The 22,186-nt window shown below is 36.0% G+C and overlaps 1 pseudogene; it reads left to right on the top strand.

The window, feature by feature from the left end:
* Positions 1 to 816: 816 nt before the first annotated feature.
* LOC109242893 lies at positions 817 to 3,505 on the top strand (annotated as a pseudogene).
* The last annotated feature ends 18,681 nt before the right edge of the window (positions 3,506 to 22,186 follow it).

Below are 22,186 nucleotides of genomic sequence, written 5' to 3'. Positions count from 1 at the left end.
GAACCTATTGGGTGATGAACTTCTTGTTTATGTGAATACAAATTGCTAGTTTAATCTCTATTTGTTCAACTTTGTGTTTGTTGTAGTTAATTGACAGGATCCTCAATTAGCTGTGCCTATTTAGTATGCATAACTTGGAAAAGAGTGCATATTTAGGGTATTGTTGAACAACATCACTCCTAGATTATTAGAGGAATCTATAATTGCGGGTTTAAAGGCGGGATAAGGGATAACGAAGCCTTGGGTGTAATCTAAGTGAATTATGCTAAATAAAGTAAGCTAGTGTATCTCGGGAGAGTGCAATAGTAGATTACTGTGATTACTCGGGAGAGAATTGCGGTAAGATTAGCGTTCATGATTGATAGAGATGTGTGGGTAAATTTGTATGAGCATAAACAGAAGGGATTCCATCAATAGGGGAAATCATTGCCTTAGCTTTTTCTCATAATTGTTTACAACCTTATTAATTTAGTTACAGCCATTAGTTACTTGCAAGCTAGTTGTTAAAGAACACTCAACTGAGAATTTGAATATTTGAGAAGCTGGTTCTGAAGACTTGGTGGGTCTGAAGATAGCGGTTGATAGGTTAACTCTCTGTGGATTCGACCCTGGGCGTAATACTCGGGTTATATTTGCAACGTCCGCAGAGTCCTTTTTATAAGGCATAGTTGGGCGTGATCACTTACATTCTTTATTTATCATTTTTTATATTACTTGTACATAACTAAAGAACCAAGGGCAGAGAAAAATCCTAGAACATTCAATTTAACACTCGTTTTCAGGTAAATTCTTAGTTGAAATAGTAAACGATTAGGAGAGAATATAAAGGAATATACTTTATCATAAATTCATACCTAAAAATAAGATTACATAAACTGGCAGAGGAGGAATGGAGAGTTTATACACTGACAGGAACTATTTCTTAGTATTAGTGTATGTTAATATGTTGCAGTAGGTGATTTATTATATTATTCACCATGTCAGTCTCACTTTTTATAACAGCTATGTTTAACTTTCCCAAGTCTTTTCTTCTATCCGATTTCCTGAATGAATGAATAATTCTTCCCTTGTATTCCTTGCCTAAATCTCCGTTAAAAAAATGCTCCTTTAATTTGTGTTTCTTCACCTCAACTGTCTTACTGCGTCAGACACCAAATAGAACAAGTCATTCATTGGATTTTACACCACCAAATGGCATAACCTCGTTCAAGCCGGCTTCTGTTTTCATCCTCTTATATTTACTTAAACTCTTCACTCTTCCACCAATCCCTTTTCTCATTTCATTAGTGGCAATAAGGAAGATCATAAAAAATGGATAGACTCATAAGCTTAGAGTCATCGAACATGATGACAATAAGAATTGAACCGGGCAGAAGTGCTCGGGCGAGTTAACTCTCCGCAATGTTATGTACACCATGCCCGTGGCTTTCAGGCTGCAGCCGCTGAAAAAGACTCGTTACACAGTCCGTCCACAATCTGGTATTATATCTCCGTTAACCGCTGTCAAATTGGAGATCATTTACCATCTTCCTCCTAATACAAGCCTTCCAGAGTCATTTCCTCATTGCGATGACTCGTTTCTTTTACATAGCGTCGTGGCTCCTGGGGCGGCTGTGAAAGGCTCTAGTTCCACGTTTGACTCCATTCCAATTGATTGGTTCACCACCAAGAAGAAGCAAGTGTTCATTGATAGTGCTATCAAGATTATGTTCGTTGGTTCTTCTGTACTCTGTTATCTTGTGAGGAAAGGTTATATGGATGAAATCAGGGAAGTACTGGAGAGGAGTGACCCGAAATGGAAGCCGGCATCATGAAGGTCAAACATTGCTTCACTTAGCCATTGCCCAAGGACGGCCTGACCTTGTACAGTTGTTCCTCGAATTTCAGCCTAATATAGAAGCTCATAGCCGGTCTGGTTCAAGCCCACTTGAGGCTGCATCGGCTTCTGGCGATGCCTTAATTGTTGAGCTTGTGTTAGCAAACAGAGCAAGTTCAGAGCGAACAGAGTTCTCAGCTTGGGGACCTATACATCTAGCTGCAGGAAATGGTCATTTGGAAGTACTGAAACTTCTTATTCTAAAAGGGGCAAACTTAAATTCCCTTACAAAAGATGGGAACACAGCTTTGCACCTTGCTGTTGAAGAACGAAGGCGTGATTGTGCTCGCCTTTTGTTGGTGAACGGTGCCAGAGCCGATATCCAAAACGCTGGTGATGGTGATACCCCTTTGCATATTGCTGCAGCATCCGGAGACGAACATATTGTTCGGCTTTTACTTCACAAGGGAGCTGAGAAGAACATCCGTAACAAGTACGGGAAGACTGCGTATGATGTCACCGCTGAACATGGCTATAATAGGCTCTTTGACGCCCTTCGTTAGGGGACAGCCTATGTGTAGCAGCCCGAAAAGGAGATGTAAGAACCATCCAGAGGTTGATCGAGAATGGGGCGAGCATCAACGGCCATGACCAACACGGATGGACTGCATTGCACCGGGCGTCCTTCAAGGGGAAGATAGACGTGGTTCGGGCTTTGATAGGAATGGGAATCGACATGGATGCAAGGGATGAAGATGGTTACACCGCCTTGCACTGCGCGGTTGAGTCGGGCCATGTTGATGTGGCCGAGATGCTTGTAAAGAAAGGCGCGGATGTTGAAGCAAGGACTAGCAAGGGAGTCACTGCATTGCAGATTGCCGAGTCGTTGCATTACTCTGGCCTCACCAGGATACTCATCCAAGGTGGGGCAGAAAGAGAAGGAACTAAGGTGGAATCACTGGCAGCACATAAACCGCTTAGGAAAGTGGCTGCTAAAGAAATGGATATTGGTACAATCAAGAAAAAGGCTAGTAATAAAGCAAGAGTTCATCGGAATAGCTTTGATAGAACTGTAACATTGTCTGTGGTGTGATTTACTTTGAGAATTGAAAACCATTCTCTGTTAATTAGAAGAAAGAATGTTTCATTCTAGTCTTAATTGGATGATTGATGTAGATCTTGGCTAGTGGAAAATTCCCTGATCAAGGGCTCTCGGATTCATATTGTCACCAGTGATTATACTCTGAACTATGTTCAACATTGTAATTCTTCTATTCCATCAATGATTTCTTCTGTTCTATTGTACTTTGCACCCTCCAATTGTGGCTTTATTCTCGTCCTATTTCTTAACTAACTTTACAAATATATTCCACCAAACTAGGTCTATTTAACATAATACATCAGGAGAGGATTAAATATAGATTATAGCCAGCTTATTTGGTGTAGATGGCACTGATGGGGCAATCTGCAAAAGTGATTTTATAACTGTGACTAGTCTTGAAGTATTTAGCCCGTAAGGAGGATTTCTCCTTAGCGGAAGCGGATTTGCAGCAATCACGACTTGTGTCACCGGTCGTCGGGAGCGGATGAACTCCCTTTTTCCACTGCTAAGATTGAATTTTTCATTGTGTAGAACTCTGGCCATTCTTTTTATGATGATAAACGTTCATTCATAGCTTTATTGTGGCCATTCATAGTTCAACATTCATTGTGGGTGTTCTATGCAACACCCACATTGGTATTTATATAGGCCAACACTAAGGTTTTAGGAGGAGGCCAACACTAAGGTTTTAGGAGGAGGACGCTAATAGTTTAATGGCTAATTAGCATTCTTCATGAGTGGACCTGACCCGATAGATATTTTCTAGCAAGTTCCTTCTCAAAATTATTGCATTTACGTCTAAAATTATGTGAGACTATTCATCTTTCAAGTGTCACCATTTCCTTTACTATGATTTGAAGTTTAAATAATAATAACATAGGGTCAGAAACTATTAAAGCATGTCCATTTCCATGATCAGCTAGAAATTTAGCTATCAAAACATGAGCTTTGTGACAGAATCAGGATGGATTGTCACAGATCATTGCAGAAAAAATAGCACTGGCACGGAGACTATGCAAATATTTAAACAAACTAGCTTTTCGAAAATTGTATTACATGATCTAAAAGTATATTTTGGGAAAACCACTCGGCTAACCATTTTTTAAAAATTATTTTACAAAATAATATCACTTCTTGTTTATTTCATTGATACCAAATTTGTTTTACAAAACGTACGCAATTAATTAGTCAACAAAACGCACAAATCATGGCATTGATTTTTGTTGTCACACTCTTCTTTCTTATCTTTGCTATTTATGCTACAAACTTGTATTCTACCATGTGAAAGGTCAAAATTGCGTACAGAAAATGTCAAAAAGAATGCAAAAAAATATGTTTTCCAAAAGTACCCGCCGTTGAAGAGAGCCAAACCCAAGAACCTATTCCTTTTATCTCTTTTTTTCCCCTCCAAAATTCTCTCTACAACCCTTCAACCTTTTATATTACCCGAAAATAAGTACAATTGCATTTATAATGTAGTTTATAGACACATGAATTAAATTGACCTGATACGATATAATAACAAAGAGCAAAGAGTAAAATAAGAATAATTGAAGAGAAGACAAGCATGGGCTTCTAATTAATTTCTCCGGAGCCAAGAACAATGTGAAAATCTTAATATCAGTAAAATAAAGCTTTATAGAATGAGAGAATAGTATCAGCTTTTTTCATACAAGTATTTTATGTCCTTCAATGAGTACAAATTTACTATTTACACTACAACAAATGTGATATTTAACTACGAAATTATTAGCTACAACACAAAATTCGTCATTAATTGTTCATTTTTTGTGACAAAAAATATAATTCGTCTTTAAATACATGAACCACTTACTTTTAGTGACGAAACACAAAATTTTGTAGCGAAGTTTCGTCCACTAAAGTTTCTCACCAAAAAATGAGTTGGCGCCATTTATTGAGTAATATTAGCGACAAATTTAAAGTTATCAGTGACACATTATTTTGTCACTAATGATGTATCCAATTAGCGACGAACCATTATTTGTCTTAGAACTAGGTAAAGTTTGGAGACAAAAAAGTTTCGTCACAAAAAATATGTTGTTAAAATAGCGACGAATTAAAATTAGTAGCTAAAAATTGTAAACTTTAGCCATAAAATTTTACATTTAATTGTGACCTTCATTTTTGTCACTAATAGTGCAAATAATTAGTGACAATTATTTTATTGTCTCTAATTAACCTACAATTTAATTACAACAAAATTTTGTCACAAAATATACAATTTTAAATGGCGACAACTTAACTTTGTAGTTGAATCATGCGATTACTCGCGACGAAAAAGATTTGTAGTCAAAACTAATTGATCCTACTTTATGTTTAACTATGAATCTGAAGTTTTGTTCATGCAAGATACGTATACTTACTTTAAGATTAATTGAACTTGTGATTGAAATAATCATCTTTTGAAAAATTATCAAGTTCGAGAAACTAAAATCCCCTTTTTACTTATATTAGAAATTTTAAGAATATTTTTCTTTCTATTTAGCTTTGAGCACAATTCACTTTCTTATTGAAAAGTATTAAGTTTATTTATTTCCATATTGGAGACGAACCATTTAATTTGGTTCTTTATAAAATTATTTATGCGGTAAATTTGACGCTTAGTTTCAAAATTAGTGTACCTTTTATCTGATTTCGTCCAAACTATTACTTTTTGAAAAACATACAAATTTACTTTTTGAAAAAAATTGTAATATGTCCTTCATTATTTTACCAATTTAAAGTATATGTCATATCGGACAAAACTATAAATCCAACTAATATTTTTTTTATATTTTTACATTAGAGATTGTTAGGAACAAGGGTGGATGTGGAATTTTGAGAAGATAGCTGTACTATTATGAAGAGGTGTATCTAGCTGGAATGTAAATTTAACGGGTTCAACTTTTAAATTCTTACCATTGAATTTATTCTATACTTTTTTAAAATATATATTCAAATCAATTTTTTAAGATAGTAGTTTTTTATTATTTACATACACAGTTGATATAATTATATAAAATTTTACGGTGACAAAATGAGAATAGGAATTTCATGTGTTAGATTTGGAAATTTTTAAAGAATAAACAAAAGAAAGAAAGACAAATAAAAATAAAAAGTAAATTCCAAAACTCAAGATGGGACAACAAAAAGATCAAGCTCAAGTTCAAGAATGAAGAACAAATCAAGATTCCAGGAGTATGAGTCCAAATTATATGCTCGTTGAATTCAAAATAATTTTTCGTGGCAGCCATATAGATTTACAATTAAGATCAAAAGGCCCTTATTTTATTTTTGAAAATAATAAACGGGTGGAATAATAGATATTGTAATATTAACCATATTTGAAATAAAATATTGGACTTCTTATAATATTTTCTAGTCTTGATTATTTTTTTGATACAAATTTATTGTACAACTAGTCTATACGATATTAAAAGTACGAAGACCTTTAGCGAAATGCCATTCGCCGTTTTTACCCTTAAAAAATAAATTTTACACTAAAAATAAATTTCACACTAGATAAAATAATTATTTATTAGTTTTCTAGTATTTAGAACTTTAATAATTTGTCTAGTATTTAGGGCTTTAATTATTTCCCTGATGTTCAAGACTTTAATTATTTTTATAATATTTAGGACTTATAAATTTACTAAATTTTGTGTATTAGTTTTTTCTTATTTGATTTATATAATATATACACAATTTATAAAAGAAACCGTGTTTCTAGGTTTAGAAGCTTAAAAAGCCATCACAAATTCACATAATCAGTACTTCCAAGACATTAAAATCATTTTTCGAAATATTTTTGTAGGTTTAGAAGTCTATGGTTTGTTTAATAAAATGTTATAATTTTAGAACTTTCGAGACATATAGGACATTCACCTTTTTTACCCTTAAAAAATAAATTTCACACACGATAAAATAATTATTTTATTATTTTCTAGTATTTAGGACTTTAATTATTAAGGCTTTACTTATTTTTCTAATATTTAGAACTTATAAATTTACTAAATTTTGTGTATTAGTTTTTCCTTATTTGATTTATATAATATATATACCAAATTTATAAAAGAAATCATGTTTCAAGGTTTAGAAGCTTAAAAAGTCATCGCAAATTCACATAACCAGTACTTTCAAGACATTAAAAATCACGTTTCGAAATATTTTGTAGGTTTAGAAGTCTATATTTTGTTTAAAAAATGTTATAATTTTAGAACTTTCAAGACATATAGGACATATATATATAAATTTATAAGGATTTACAATTATATCTACAATTATCCTCATATTAAGCTTGATCTTGTGTAACATAATATCAATCGTAATATTTTGTCCAAGTAAAACCCCTCAATCAAAAAAGTGTTGAGTTCATATTCATATAAAAAATTATAAAGACAAAAATATAATCTTAATAAATTTAATGGAAAGTCATTAAACGGAGGAAAGTATTAAGTATGGAAATATACATGAAAATATTGGAGGGAAAATAAAATAACAAAAGTAAACTTTCAATTTTTTAACTTCCCTCCAATATTTTTGGGTAAAATTCTCTCTCACTCATTCATTTCCCTTCATGCAAACCCACGATAGGCTCCCACTAAGATAAACTTAAGAATCCAACTCAAATACAACTACAAACTCCAAGAAAAAAGAGAAATTTCTGCTTGTATTTTCTGTCTATTCTTCCTTTTCTATTAATAGCTTTTTATTACCCCAACCCAACTGATGGCTATCCAGCCATAGCGGGTGCCATCATCTTCCCCGACCCCTATAATCAGGTAAATCAACATCTCTTTCTCATCTGGTTTTGATCTGCTTAATATAATATCTCTCTAATAAAAGTTCCTAACAACATTTTTATCAATGCTCTATTAGTCTCTATGCAGGATTTGAATAGCACAAGAGCAATTTCACAATCTTTTGTTGTGAAAATTGTCTTTCGCTATAAATTGAGGGCCTTGATTCATCGCTTAATGAAGTATTTTTTAACATTCTTTTGATGAGGAGGTAAGTTTCTATATGTGTCGAGTAGATCGAGATAATCTACCAGTTAACGATTTTGCAAAGAAGTTGCTATATATTTCTCATTTTATTACTACTATTTTCTTCACTAATTAATGTTAGTTTTATCATTTGAGTTTGAAAATATATTTTTTTTTAAATCATGAAATCAAAAAGTAGATATTTAATTTTTTTTCCCTTTTAATACAGGTATATGAAAGTGCAAAAAGTATCAATGTCGTTATAAGATAAGGGACGTTGCGTTGGCACATGATCTGGAAGCAACATACTTTTTTTTCAGTTTACCATTATTCATGTATTTCAATTAAACTTTTTATGTTTGAGTGCTTTCACTTTATTTAGTAAGTGAGTTTGTACGCAGATGTTATCTCATTGTAGATGTAATTATATGTTTTGTATGAATTTTGGTATTACATTTTTTGTGATGTTTTTGATTTACATAAGCTAATTTTAAAAAATTGAAATGTCACGACCGGGATTTTCCACCATCGGGATCGTGATGGCGCCTACTCGTGGTAGCTAGGCAAGCCATCTTATTTACCTTTCATTAATAAATAAATCTGTTAACAATCCATAGCATCAATAAGAAACATGGAATTTAATAATAATAATAGCGGAAGTCTAATTTATAAGTGAATCAAAACGCGGAATAGTCAACAATAGCTTTTACCCAAGATTTGGTGTCACATTACTCACGAACCACTAAGAATAAACTAAATACAAAGGTCTGAAAGAAATATAACAGCTGTCTGTCTCGAAAACAATGAGGCAACAGTCAAAAGGAAAACATAAAGAAGAGACGCCGGGCCTGCGGACGCCTGCAAGGCTACCTCAGTCTCGTGAATAGGAAAGTCTGGTCCCGAACTACTGCTGCTGCTGCTCCTCAAAACCTGGACTTGTGCAAAAATGCACAGAAGTGTAGCATCAGCACAACCGACCCCATGTGCTGGTAAGTGTCTAGCCTAACCCCGGCGAAGTAGTGACGAGGCTAGACTGGACATCACATAAACCTGTGCAGTTATAACTATACAGCGGGAATCGAATACCAAGTAATTAACAACATGGGAGGGGAGACATGCTAAGGGGAGATACAATATTAACAGCAATCCAGAGTAACAACTAAAACAGCTTAGGTTCACAATGAACAAAGAATCAATACTCCAGTACAAACACATAGCCTCAATAACTGTTGCGNGACACAAAAATAGTTTCAACTACGAAATTGTTGTCCTTTTTGGACAAACAAATTTGTTGCTAATTTATATATTTAGAGACGAAAGTTTTTTTTGTACATAAAGCATAACTATTTCGTGACGTAATCACACTCTTTTAACTACAAATTATGTATCGCTTTAAAGACAATCAACATCGTCACTAATCAAAATTATAGTTAGTGACAAAATAGATTCGTCGGTATTGAAGACCTTTTTAGCGACAATTCAATTTCTTTAACTACAAAATTTTTACACTTTTTGTGACAAACAAGTTCGTCATAAATAATATATATTTGAGGACGAAAAAAAAATCATAGTTAATGTAACTTTATTTTGCGACGAAATGCAAAGTTGTCTTTATATATTATTTGTGATGGTGTTTTAGAGACGAAAGATTGACAAAAAAAATTTGGTCACAAAAAGTCTTTTGCGACGAAATATGAATTTTAGGCGACGAAATAATTCATCACTAATAATCAAATTTGTTGTAGTGTTATAGTTAAATTAGGGGAGACAAGATCCTCAAATCATGCTCCTCTTTAAGATGAGTAAAAACCCCTCTTGATACCTGCATAATGGTTAAAAATAAATGCTATGATTTTCTATAATGTTTGCTCATATAATGATGTCTTCTTCAATTGGTACCTTACTTTCAAATTCTCTTTTCCGGCCTTGATGCCTTCGGAACATGTGTAATACCGGTCATATGCTTGTAACCAGTGTTAGCTATTTGCTGACTCATCTCTTACCTGTCTTCGCTGCTATGTGTCTATTCGAGAAGTATTCACCTGTAATTTACAAATTTTACCCAATATAATCCCCCTACTTTCTGATGACTCATCTTGATGTGACCGGAAAGTAAATAAGACCTTCTCTTTTCATGGGGGAAATTTCTTGAATGATTTCTGATACTTGAAAGGACGAACGCCGCTTTGCATTTAATAGGCCGAACACGTGTTGTCTCGTGGTTCGACGAACAATTTCGCCACTTACCTAGGTAATGATGGCTTTATACTGAGTCGCCTATAAACTTCTCCCCTTTTCTCCAATTTCATCTTTAACTTTTACAAACTTTCTTCTCCGAGTCTTCTTACAACTTCCTTGTAGCTCCCCTTTTCTCAGTAAAATCTTCAAACTCGTATTTATCATAACCATGTCTTTTGTTATTTCTTTCTCCAGCAACACATCTTCTATCCTTAAAAAACATGACCTTATCTTGACTTCTTCGTCCACCATCAGTGGGGTTTTTATCGGTGGCGGTCCTTCTAAGAAAAACAAGTCTAAGAAGCCTAATGTCAAACCTCCCATAACAAACACAATCACCCCTTCTCAGTTGTCTCTTAGAAAGGACCTTCAGGTCCAAAAAGAATCTTCAGACCCTGATGTCGACAGAAATAGAGTTGTTGTTTATCCTTCTTCCATTCGCCCGGTCAATATTCTTGTTGTAAAGGAGTATTGTGACTGGAAGAACATTGAAGTTTTAGCCCCTCGCAAAGTGGAGAGAGTTATTTTCAGAAAACCAGGGTATATTTTTGTTTACATCTTTTACTTTAAGACATGGCAAGAAAATAGCCCCAATATTCTTCTTCCATTCGCCCTGCCAGTATTACGGTTGTAAAGGAGGATTGTGACTGGAAGAATATTGAAGTTTTAGACCCTCGCAAAGTGGAGAAGATTATTTTCAGCAAACCATGTTACATTTTTGTTTACACATACCTTTTTACTTTAAGACTTGGCAAGAAATAGAGCCAATCATCCTGGAATTCTGCCGGAACTACCAAGTTTATTTGGCTCAAGTAGGACCAGCGATATGGCGTACGGTAGCTTACCTTAAATGCATGTGTTTTCGGGCTCAAGAAGACTTCACTCTTGCACATATGGTCAATTTTTATGCCCCTAAAATTTGTTAAAGAGGCATGATCAAACTCAGCAAACGCAGTCGCAACGCCAGTGTCACCAGTGTAGACCGGCATCAGCATCTCCCATCCCCGAATTTTGAAACTATACTCATAAGTTTTCTCAAAATTTTCTTCTTTTACTGTTTTCAAGGTGTTTTCTCTCTTTATTAAGCTTTCCTTCCTTCTATTTTAGCCACCCTTTAGGTTCTCCCAGCAGTTGAGAACCTAACCCAATGGGTTCAAATTATTTTGGATACTTCCACACCGAATTCCCGTATATGGAAGGAAATTTCAATTAGGAAGAACTGGAAGGGCAAAAACCATGGTGAGAAAAGCTTCACCTTTCCCTTTTCAATATTTGCCTCCACATAGAAATAAATTGCTAACCTATCATATTATTAGTTTAGGCCTTCCAAAGGGGTCTTCTATTTTCCCCACTGTCGAACTTTCACATGACCCGATGATAGAATAACAACAGCTTCAAGAGGCCCTAGACCGGAAGAGAATTCGTGATGTAGCTCTTGCTTACGGTGAAGGTGCATATTCCCTTAGTCCCCAGCCCAAGGGGAAAAACCCAAAAAGAAAACATACCTTTAAGCCTGGGGCTAAGGAGAAGCCCCGCGTCACGAAAGAGATCCCAGAAAGACCGGCGACAGTGGTCCTTGATGAATATGAAACCGAGGACGACACCAAAATGGTTTCTTTTTAGAGAAGAAGCAAAATACCCACAGTCCAACCAAGGGACGTAGAGGGTCTCTTTCGAGAGTTTGAAATGGTTGAAATGATCGAATCCTGTTTTCGGGCTCCGGTTGCTGCCTCCGGTCAGAAAGGTTCTACTTCTGATGCTCCCACAACTTTGACTCCACTGATAGCTCTTGGCCCACCACTTTCTTCCATTGAACAAGAGCAAGACGCATGTTCCCCCTATCACCCGATTTTGGATGAATTCCACTTGATTTCCAAACCGATTGGGGTAGCCAAATACATGAAGCCTCTGGCTTCAAAAAAGGATTGGAAAAAAATGGATTCGCTCTCTGCTGAATGTCTAATCAACAACAACATGAATCTCATTGCTCAGGTTTTATTCATCTTCCTCTCCTTTTTTCTGCATATACTACACACCATCTTTGATAACTCTAAATTTAATTTTTTAGGTTAACCTTCTTGCGTCCGAGAGCTTACTAAAGATGATACTAGATAAATAAGTGCTTAAGTCTGAGTGGAATCAACTTGTTGAATGCCTCCCTCCTCTAGAGGTTATATTTTCTCAAATGGGCGAACTCGAAGCTTGGTCCGAGCAACCAGAGCCAGAAAAGATGGTTCATAGATAAGAGGTCACTCAGTTACATGGTGAGCTTGCAGAGTTAAAGATCAAGTGGGCAGAGCTGTAGTATGCTGTAAATTCGGAGCCGAGCGTGAGTTTGCTTCAATGGAAAGAATCAACAACCTGGAAGCTAACTTGCATTCCAAGACCAATGAAGCTACAACAGCCGAAGAGAAGATGGAAAGAATGGATAAAAGGCTCAAAAAGTTCATGAAACAAAACCGCGAACATGCTAAGAGCAATACAAACCTTTCCGGAGCCTACAACATTTTTAAGGTTGATAACGAACGGTTGCGGTTGAAAATCCAAAAACTCCAAGACAGACTCTGTGATATAGAATATATTTTGGACCCGTTTGGCCATAGATTTTGCCAAATTTTTCCCAAATTTTATTTGGCAAATACATGTTTGTTCATAAATTTTACCCATATTTTGGCAAATTCTCAAATCCCAAAACCACACAAGTGGTTCCAGCTCTTGTGAGAGGTTGTTTTAAGTGGTTTAAGTTCTGTAAAATACTCTCTTAAGTTTTTAATATCAACTCTATGTGATTTCAAGTCTTCCAAACTGATTCTAGTGCCGAAAAAATCGAATTGATTGTTAGTTTTGCTTTCTTGTTCTTGTGGCAGCATTGTAAGGATATTTCATGGTGAATTAAGGTCAAATTGGAGTTGTTCTATCTTTAAAGGTAAGGAACCTCTTACTCTATGTATATTTAAGATTATCCAAGTTGTGGCTAAGTCGTTGAAGCTAGCAATTGTGAGTTATATATTGAAAGCTTGTTACCAATGTTGTTGGTTGGTGGACTATTTTGGGAGGCTTAATATTATTATTATTGATGTTGCTTGGGCTATTTCGTGATTGTTTTAACTTGTGGGAAGACATATAAATAGGGGAGGTGATATCCGTTTCATCATAAAATAGGGTGCAGTCGATATATAATAGTTACGACGCTTAAGCGAAACGATATATAGTGTCAGTTCTCGTGTTGTAGACTAAGGAGTCATGAAATTTGCATAGCTTGAGTTTGGCAGTATATACAAGGTATGTGAGGCTATCCCTTTCTTTCTTTTGCACGACTTCGGTTGTACATAGTGTAATGAACGAGCTTCCAAAGATACTCCACTCTTAGAAGATAGCAGTACTTACATTGTTTCCCTTCTTATGGAACGATTGATGTTGATGTTGTTTCTCTTATTCTTATGTTATCAATGTTGTTAGTACTTCTTGACTCTTATAAGATTCATGATGAATAGTTAGTCCTAATAATGGGTACGGAAGATACCGACCTTGCGTCACTCCGAAAGGTTCAGAATATGATTCCAATGAGTCCAACATGCATTATATATATGTATCTATTTTACACTACCGAGCTGCGCTATAGTCGATTGGGTACGGAACCTATTGTGCAACCATTAATCAGTTGGGTTTTACCGAGCTCCACGTGGCTGGGTACGATTCTACCGAGCCTTATGATTGCCGAGTATATTTTTACCGAGCCTATTATGGCCGGGTACGATATGATGATAATGATGCCCATAAAGGCGTACGTTTATATATATATATATATATATATATATATATATATATATATATATATATATATATATATATATATATATATATATATATATCATGCATTTTATGTCAGTCTCCCTTAGAGAAACTCGGATGTTAGAGGTTGTATATTCTCTATCCCTGCTTACATTACTGTTCTTATTTATGCCTTCCTGCCTTACATACTTGGTACTTTATTCGTGTTGACGTCCCTATTTGTGGACACTGCATGTCGTGCTTCAGGTCCTGATAAACAGGTAGACGCAACTCCCCCACCACAGTAGGTTGCCTAGTTCAGCGGTTATTGGCGAGATCCCTTTACCGAAATTGTCATGGTCTTCGTATGTATTTTTGTTATAGACATTATGGGTATGTCGAGGCCTTATTCCGGCAATGTTGCAACACTTTTGTTCCTTTAGAGGCTTGTAGACAGGTGTCGACTCAAGTATAGTTTAGATTGCCTTGTCGGGTGATTTTTGTTGTATACTATCTCATGGCAGCTTATCAGCTCGTACCTTATATATAGCTTCATGACAGCTTTGTCGGCCCATATTATGTATGTTCATGCCATTATCTGTCATTGTTGGTTGTTCATGATTCATGTCTACCATTTACATTGATCTCGTCGGCCCTTATAGATGATAAAAAAGGTTTGATAAAATGTACGTTGGCTCTCGGCAGATATGGCCCGGGTGCCGGTCATGGCCCTTCAGTTTGGGTCGTGACAATATTAACCCTTCTAACGATCCCGGAGTCTCTTTTAGGTCCAGAATTTTGAAATAAAAGATACCATTTTTAGTTAACTTCTATGAATTTTGAAAAAGATATATCTTTTTTTGTTTCAACTTTTCTATTGATAAGGTCCCAATTTTCTTATCCGGGTACTCATACTTCCGGTTTCTAACCTTTAACTAGAAAGGTTTCATAAGAAAGCACCCTCATTATTTCGTCCCTACCCCCCCCCCCCCCTAGATTTTAAGTATCTAATAAGCTTGCAAATGGTGTTGTGATTGAAATAACAAGTTGTCATGCGCAAGCTAACAAAGCAATCTTGAATAACAATGATTGAGATAACATAGAAGTATTTTGAAGGAGGCATAATACTTTAATAATATGGTTTGGTCAATTGATTTATATGATGAAACTAAATATATATCAAAAAAATAATCTCCCACTAAACAAAACTCCCATAAGAACTATATTGTGGATGCTATTGTTTTATGTGTGAAGGGGGAATCTCCAATTAATAAAGGTCCATAAACTTTTCCTTCGGGAAAGAGATCTTTCAAATATGGAAGAGACATATATTTCCTTTTAAAAAAAATAAAATCAATTATGGTAAATATATTACTCTTCATTTAAGTAACAGGCAAAATTCAAATATGGTAAAAGAATAGGATAAACCCTAATAATTCTCCATTTTAGCTTGAATTTTCTAGATAAAGTTTAATTTGCCTTGTTCACAAAATCTTCATTACTGCTACTTCCCATGATTAAGAATAGGTATGGGTTAAAAATTAAAGTCCCATGCATTAAGAGTGAGCACGAATTAAAGATATTGGTGTCTTGCATTAAAATGAACAGGGTTAAAAGTAGAGCCTTACATTAAAAGTAGAGCTTTAAAAGTAAGCATAGGTTAAAATTGGTTTTTATTTTTAAAGATGCAACAGTAGGAATGTTGAAAGTATGGTTGAAAATTGTTTTCACATGAAGTACTCTAGATTTTCTTTTGAACAAAATTTTACATTATCATCAAATTAGTTGCAGCTTGAATTGAACCCCACCTTGAACTTGTCTTCAACCTGGCTGAATTATTAACTCTAATACCATTTGTTGGGATCAAAATAACAATGAGTCATGCGGAAGCTAACAAAGAAAACCTTGAATGACAATAATTGAGACAACACAGAAATATTTTGAAATAGGCATAATACTTTAATAATATGGTTTGGTCAATTGACTTACATATGAGGAGCTAAATAATAAAAATATAAAAACTATCGAGAGAATAATCTCCCTCTAAACAAAACTCTATTAAGGACTATATTGTGAATGCTATTATTTTATATGTGAAGGAGGGATAATCAATTTATAGAGGTCCACAATCTTTTTCTTCAAAAATGGGACCTGTCAAATATGAGATCTATATTTACTTTTAAAAAAGTAAAATCAATTATGGTTAATATTTTACGCTTCCTTCAAGTGATAGGTAAAATCTAAATATGGTACGAATATCAGGACAAACTCAAGAAATAGAGCTTTTGTACACAATGATACTATCTTCTTGAATTCGAATGATGACTTGCTTAGGCATAGAAGATCTGCTTTAAAATCCAAGTTTCAAGAGGTAACCAAAGAAGAAACTATTTCAAGATGCTAATGGTGGCGATATGATTTTTGCTGTGACTGTACTGTTGCTTCTTTTCTTTAAATAACACATACCTTTTGTATGCACGTACACTTCACCTACAATAGTTTTTCTTTTGCTGAAGTCAGATGTACAGAGTGGATTTGTCTAATTCACTAACAGGAACGGATATGGATGGACTTCATATTTCTCTCCTACATGTATTTAGCCCTTTTGGTTATTAATTTACAATTGCTAGGGTCTTGCCTAACCCCCCCCCCCCCCCCCCCCCCCCACCATAATGATGGTTTTTGAGTTTTTTTTTTTTTTTTTTTTAAATTGTTGTTGTTCCGTGTAACATGTAGTTTACAACTGAGTACTGACTATTAAAAACTATCCAAAAAAATGGATCCTGCATTGTCAACAACACACCAACCTCATTCATAAAGAGTAGATTTGAAAAATGTGTACAAGTTGTCACTTATCAACAACCACAACCTTTTAGCAGACTTTCGGACTTGTTGTTCATTCCAACCAATAGAACCACTATATCCTTACACGTCAATTTCAGTTGTTGGTAAACTATGATGACTCTTTACATTCAGATAATTTAAGTTCCCATCTCTTAACCTTTTTAACTTGTCTCAGGCTCTAAGCATTGCCATCATGAAAATAAAAAATAAAATCAATCAGAAAATAAAAGAAAGTGTACTATTGCTAGGATCCTAATTATTCTTCTAGATTTGGCTATTTGATACCTTTCACCCTCTACCGGCGGTTGATGTGGCAAGGAGCATAGCTATAATCTCATACGAATGAGCACCTATTATGGGTGGTTCCAACTTTTTAATAAGCAACATTTATCCCTTCAGAGGTTAGCTATTGTATGAAAAACTATTTAATTTGGAATATCAAATTATTTTTGATTGTATAAATTAGTGATTATTACACGAATAACCACGGTATTCCATCTTTAAGGATTTAGTTCCTAGATCCACAAAGTAACATTTTTCCCCCACCCCATCTCTCTGACCCGCTAAATTATGAGGTTCTCCATCTGCTTGAGATCCTCATAATCGATCGCACTTCTTCTTCAAAATCTATTTTTATTAGAAAATTAGTTTAATCAAATAAAAATATTTTTACTATCGTTTGTTTGACACAACAATAAACTCCGTAGGATAAACACCTTAGTTAAAGTGATTTTCTAATTGCCCTCTTTAGTAATTTCTTATTTATATAGTTTACACGTACTCTCAATTGGCCTTTTTTTTAAAGACCCCGGTAAGAATTTCTCAGCTTTATCTCTAGCCTTTTTAGGACATTTTTGCAGGTGAGGGAAAACACAACTTTTAGGGGGATTTGATTCTTGTACCTAATTAATTTCAGCCCTCCATGATAGAATGGCAATTACGGACTGATAAGTACTTCAAAAATCATTTCCAATCTAAGAATTTTTCCACGAAAACACAACTAGTTGTGCTCAATAGTGGCAACCATCAACTTCAGCACATATGAGATTCTCACGTAAAATATTAACCACTTGAGAAGCAAATGCCTAACAATTGGACCTTCAAATGGGAACCCACATCACCAACTCAGCTCAACAACTCCCGCAGCTATTTTTCTTGGCTAAGAAAAAAGGTGTAATACTTCATCCCCCTATAAATTATCGTCTTCCTTTTTCACAATTTGTAGAAAAATAATTAGTTGCCCTCACAAAATGGAAAAGACCACCTAAAATTGGGATCTTGAAATGGGGTCCCACGTCACCTAACCACCCTCAACAAACTCTCAGAAAGGATTCTTCGACTACTTAAAAAAGTAATAATGTTTCCTTCATATTATATATATAAAAAAAAAAGAAGGAAAAATAGTAGTTTTAGTCCCTAAACTATTACTCTCCCTCCGTTTCAATTTAGATAAGGTAGTTTGACTCGGCACGAAGTTAGAAAAAAAAAAAAAGACTTTTGGAATTTGTGATCTTAAAAGCTTAAGAGGTAAAAAATTTGTGGGGTCATGGCATTTGTGTGCTATAAAGCTTCTCATTAAGGATAAAATGAGTCAAATGAAGAGATTAAAGTAGAATTATTTCCAAATTTAGAAATGTGTCATTTATTTTGGAACAGACTAAAATGTGTCATTTATTTTGGAGGAATAAAATTGATTATCAATAAGGCATTGTGTTGTAGTAAGTCTCGAAGAAACTTAATTGAGTTTCTAAAGTATTCGCGAAAGCGGTTGGTTATATTGAGACTATAAATAAAGGAAGGCACCATAACCGTCACAGATGTTGTAAAGATCGGTTCAGAAACGACATATACAGGAGGAACATGTCGCTCATGAGCAGCGGTATGTGTCACGGGCAGGGGAAGATCTAGGGGGGCGCAAGGGTGTTCACCCGAACACCCTTCGCCAAAAAATTACACTGTATATGTAAGGCAAAATCTGTGTTTTACCTCTATATATTAAGTTTTGAACACCCTTAACACAATCCAAAAGTGTTAGTGGTCAAGGGTGTTCAAAATCTACATAAGGTCATGGGTTCAATTCCCACTAGCTATAAAAAAAAAATTTTTGAACCCCCTTCGTGGAGATCCTGCCTCCGCCACCGGTCACGGGTATGTACTGATTTTGGTGAGTGGTAAAGGTGATTCTATCACAAGGAAGGGTGTGAATTGTGTTGGTGATAACGGGTGGGTTTTGTGGCGAGCAATCTATATTTATATGAAAGTGTCCAATTCAAAACATTAGCCATCCATTCTTGTTTAAATCTAAAGGTGCATTATAAAGTTATCTTATAACAGAAGTATATTAACTAGTCTTTTTTCAATAATCGCACTACTTTTTTGCCTACTATTTATTTTTGGTTATCTTAAATATGTTTTGATAAAGGTTCTTTCTGTTGAATAGCTATCAATTTTACAGAACTGTTTTTATTATATACTCACACATCAAAGGAGTCGCTATTTCCGGTGATAATACTAATGAATATTTGGAAGTGTATAGAGTTGCTTTCCTCGTAAGATCTCAACCAAAGTGTTTAGAAGGTGACCCACGATAACTTTCACCAACATCTGTTCCTTTCTTGTTTTTCTTTATATATATAGCTATTTATTTCCAAATTTTTTGGAGTTTGCTTTTATTATTTAACAAAATATTGGGGTTTCGTTTCTTAAAAAGAATTATTGGGGCTTTGTTGAATAGTTTATCTTCTACCTTACCAACAACAGCCACCAACTTCTTTACCCACCCAACATACGTCCTCGCTGGCCGCCAACTCCCTTGCGCACACCTTTTATTTTGCAAAATTTTCCAAAACGGGAATCTTTCTTTGGAAATATTAGTAAAAGCTCGCCCATGCCTTTTTGCTTTACGAAATTGTATACGGTCACCCGATTTTGCTATTTGATCGAGACAAGGGAGTTGTATCGGGGGTAGCCTCGTAATGAATTAGACCCGAGCTCAAAGACGAGGCATCGAGTCCAAAGATCAAAGTGTCCGTTAAGACCGAGGTCAGCAGCAATCGAGGCTAAGCATGACCAACTTCGAGTGAAGTGTAATAACGGAAAGGCGAAATATCTGTAAAGGGTCGAAGATCACGACGGAAATCTCGGAACAGATCAAATCAAGGGCGGTTATTTGTACCAATCATGGAATTTACTTCCGTAGTTAGAATTGTACCATAATTAGGAATCCTCTAGTATATAAAGGGGATTTCCCATCATTTGCAGAGATCTCACATTCACGAATTTCAAAGCAATATAATATTTTCTTCTTCTGCTCATCAACTTACTGTTCTTACTCTATTAAGCTCGAGGGTTCATCAGCTCGAGGGCATTGGCCAAACCCTGGTTTGCTTTGTATTATTGTCAATTTACATCATTTATCTTTACGTTTATCAATTGGTATTAGGCGAAATCACATATCCTTGAAACCACATTACAAGTTTAATTGTTATCCAGCTTTTTGGGTAAACAGTTTGGCGCCCATCGTGGGGCTAAGGATAATAGTGATTGCTTAGTATTAATCTTCATAACACACACTTCTTTTACACTAGTTCTTGTAAGTGTCTTTGATTTCAGGAATCAACAAACTCTCAAGCAGTGCCCACTCACACAGACACCGACCTTGGTCTTCATGGCGAGAACGAGCACATAGTCGCCCCGGGTAACGGAGTACCTCCAATCTATCCCGATGGACCACATGCTGTAAATGGACCACAGGCCGTAAATCCAATCGATGTCAATTCTCATGTTGCGATTCATGGAAATTTAGGCGCCGGCCCTAAAAATAGCGTCCATAGAGACGCCCGGAAAGCTGATCAAAATGCATAGAGCGGTGAAGAAGGCGGGATTAGCCTTCGAGTGATATTTGAGATGTTACAAACTCAGTAGGCTGTAATAGCGCAACTCCAGAATCGGGCCCAAGCCGAATCGAACGCGATACATCATAGGAAGTTGTTCATACGGTCGAACTAGTACAGGAGAAATTGAACGATAATGGACCGGGGACTGATCCCGCTGTTATGAAGATGCTCGTGGAGCTCACGAAACGGATAGAATCAGGTGAAAAGAAAATCGAGGCTAATGACAAAAAGGTAGAAACTTACAACTCACGAGTTGACCAAATACCAGAGGCACCCCCAATCCTAAAGGGTTTGGATTCGAAGAAGTTCGTGCAAAAGCCTTTTCCTCAAAGTGCGGCTCCGAAGCCCATTCCTAAGAAGTTCCGTATGCCGGACATCCCCAAGCAACGGGACCACCGATCCTAATGAATACATCACTTCATACACATGCGGAATAAAGGGAAATGACATAGAAGATGATGAGATTGAATCCGTTTTGCTGGAAAAAAATTGGAGAAACTTTATTGAATGGAGCAATTATATGGTACCACAATTTGCCGTCCAATTCTATCGATTCTTTTGCCATGCTCGCCGACTCATTCGTAAAGGCACACGCCAGATCAAAGTTGCGACCGGGAAATCGGACCTCTACAAAGTGAGACAGAAGGACAATGAAATGCTAAGGGAATTCGTATCTCAATTTCAGATGGAACGTATGGACCTACCCCCGGTTACCGATGATTGGGCTGTCCAAGCCTTTACTCAGGCTTTGAACAAGCAAAGTTCGGTAGCATCACGTCAACTAAAGCAGAATTTAATTGAGTATCCAGCAGTGACCTGGGTCGATGTGCATAATAGGTACCAGTCAAAGATCAGAGTTGAGGATGATCAGTTGGGAGCCCCGTCCGGTTCCGTTTACCCAAATATCCGAAGGCGGGATTTGAAGAGATATTGACAGAGAGCCTTGATGGAACAGGGATCGGTACCAACCATATAGCACCGATCGTGGAAACAACGGACTAGGACGTAATCCTGTTCGAAATGATCGAAGGAATGATCGAGGTCAAATTCCTGAGGGATCATGAGTAAGAGTGGCTTCGATAAATATGTCGAGCCTAAGGAAGCGCCACGGTTATCAGAGTACAACTTCAGCGTCGATGCTTCAGGTATTGTGTCAGCCATTGGACGAATCAAAGATACTAGGTGGCCCAGACCTCTACAGACTGATCCAGCTCAAAGGAATCCAAATCAAATATGCAAGTACCATGGAACCAATGGTCACAGAACCGAAGACTGCGGATAGTTAAGGGAGGAGGTAGCTCGCTTATTCAACGAGGGTCATCTTCGAAAGGTATACCTGGGCACGGGGTTAACTCCTGAGCTCAGGGAAAAACTCATTAAATTCCTTATTAAAAATATGGATTGTTTTGCTTGGTCTCACCTTGACATGACAGGGATCCCACCGAAGATCACCACTCATCGATTGAGTTTGGACCCGAAGTTAAGACCGGTAAAGCAAAAAAGAAGGCCACAGTCTGAGGTAAAGCATGCATTC

The sequence above is a fragment of the Nicotiana attenuata genome, unplaced genomic scaffold, assembly GCF_001879085.1.
Source record: "Nicotiana attenuata strain UT unplaced genomic scaffold, NIATTr2, whole genome shotgun sequence".
Taxonomy (NCBI): Eukaryota; Viridiplantae; Streptophyta; class Magnoliopsida; order Solanales; family Solanaceae; genus Nicotiana; species Nicotiana attenuata.
This window is presented reverse-complemented; position numbering and strand designations above follow the sequence as displayed.